Raw genomic sequence first — 2011 nt, 5'->3', positions numbered from 1 at the left:
CGTTTTGCTCCGCTCTCGACGGTCACCGCGCAATGCAAGAACAGGCCAAAAACTGGCCAAAACGGCCCAAAAACGGGCCAAAACTGGCCATTTTTGGCTGCACGAGCGAGCGGCGAGCGGCGGACAGCGAGCGAAGCGAGAGGCAGCACCGTCCCTGCTATACGAAAGCCCCATCCAGCCCTGTGCCACCCGGGGGGTTCCAGGGTGCTGAGATGGCTGACGTTTTGCTCCGCTCTCGACGGTCACCGCGCAATGCAAGAACAGGCCAAAAACTGGCCAAAACGGCCCAAAAACGGGCCAAAACTGGCCATTTTTGGCTGCACGAGCGAGCGGCGAGCGGCGGACAGCGAGCGAAGCGAGAGGCAGCACCGTCCCTGCTATACGAAAGCCCCATCCAGCCCTGTGCCACCCGGGGGGTTCCAGGGTGCTGAGATGGCTGACGTTTTGCTCCGCTCTCGACGGTCACCGCGCAATGCAAGAACAGGCCAAAAACTGGCCAAAACGGCCCAAAAACGGGCCAAAACTGGCCATTTTTGGCTGCACGAGCGAGCGGCGAGCGGCGGACAGCGAGCGAAGCGAGAGGCAGCACCGTCCCTGCTATACGAAAGCCCCATCCAGCCCTGTGCCACCTCGGGGGGTTCCAGGGTGCTGAGATGGCTGACGTTTTGCTCCGCTCTCGACGGTCACCGCGCAATGCAAGAACAGGCCAAAAACTGGCCAAAACGGCCCAAAAACGGGCCAAAACTGGCCATTTTTGGCTGCACGAGCGAGCGGCGAGCGGCGGACAGCGAGCGAAGCGAGAGGCAGCACCGTCCCTGCTATACGAAAGCCCCATCCAGCCCTGTGCCACCCGGGGGGGTTCCAGGGTGCTGAGATGGCTGACGTTTTGCTCCGCTCTCGACGGTCACCGCGCAATGCAAGAACAGGCCAAAAACTGGCCAAAACGGCCCAAAAACGGGCCAAAACTGGCCATTTTTGGCTGCACGAGCGAGCGTGCGAGCGGCGGACAGCGAGCGAAGCGAGAGGCAGCACCGTCCCTGCTATACGAAAGCCCCATCCAGCCCTGTGCCACCCGGGGGGGTTCCAGGGTGCTGAGATGGCTGACGTTTTGCTCCGCTCTCGACGGTCACCGCGCAATGCAAGAACAGGCCAAAAACTGGCCAAAACGGCCCAAAAACGGGCCAAAACTGGCCATTTTTGGCTGCACGAGCGAGCGGCGAGCGGCGGACAGCGAGCGAAGCGAGAGGCAGCACCGTCCCTGCTATACGAAAGCCCCATCCAGCCCTGTGCCACCCGGGGGGTTCCAGGGTGCTGAGATGGCTGACGTTTTGCTCCGCTCTCGACGGTCACCGCGCAATGCAAGAACAGGCCAAAAACTGGCCAAAACGGCCCAAAAACGGGCCAAAACTGGCCATTTTTGGCTGCACGAGCGAGCGGCGAGCGGCGGACAGCGAGCGAAGCGAGAGGCAGCACCGTCCCTGCTATACGAAAGCCCCATCCAGCCCTGTGCCACCCGGGGGGTTCCAGGGTGCTGAGATGGCTGACGTTTTGCTCCGCTCTCGACGGTCACCGCGCAATGCAAGAACAGGCCAAAAACTGGCCAAAACGGCCCAAAAACGGGCCAAAACTGGCCATTTTTGGCTGCACGAGCGGAGCGGCGAGCGGCGGACAGCGAGCGAAGCGAGAGGCAGCACCGTCCCTGCTATACGAAAGCCCCATCCAGCCCTGTGCCACCCGGGGGGTTCCAGGGTGCTGAGATGGCTGACGTTTTGCTCCGCTCTCGACGGTCACCGCGCAATGCAAGAACAGGCCAAAAACTGGCCAAAACGGCCCAAAAACGGGCCAAAACTGGCCATTTTTGGCTGCACGAGCGAGCGGCGAGCGGCGGACAGCGAGCGAAGCGAGAGGCAGCACCGTCCCTGCTATACGAAAGCCCCATCCAGCCCTGTGCCACCCGGGGGGTTCCAGGGTGCTGAGATGGCTGACGTTTTGCTCCGCTCTCGACGGTCAC

This window comes from Musa acuminata, unplaced genomic scaffold, assembly GCF_036884655.1.
Source record: "Musa acuminata AAA Group cultivar baxijiao unplaced genomic scaffold, Cavendish_Baxijiao_AAA HiC_scaffold_591, whole genome shotgun sequence".
In the NCBI taxonomy this organism is placed as follows: Eukaryota; Viridiplantae; Streptophyta; class Magnoliopsida; order Zingiberales; family Musaceae; genus Musa; species Musa acuminata.
Note: the sequence above shows the minus strand (reverse complement) of the source record.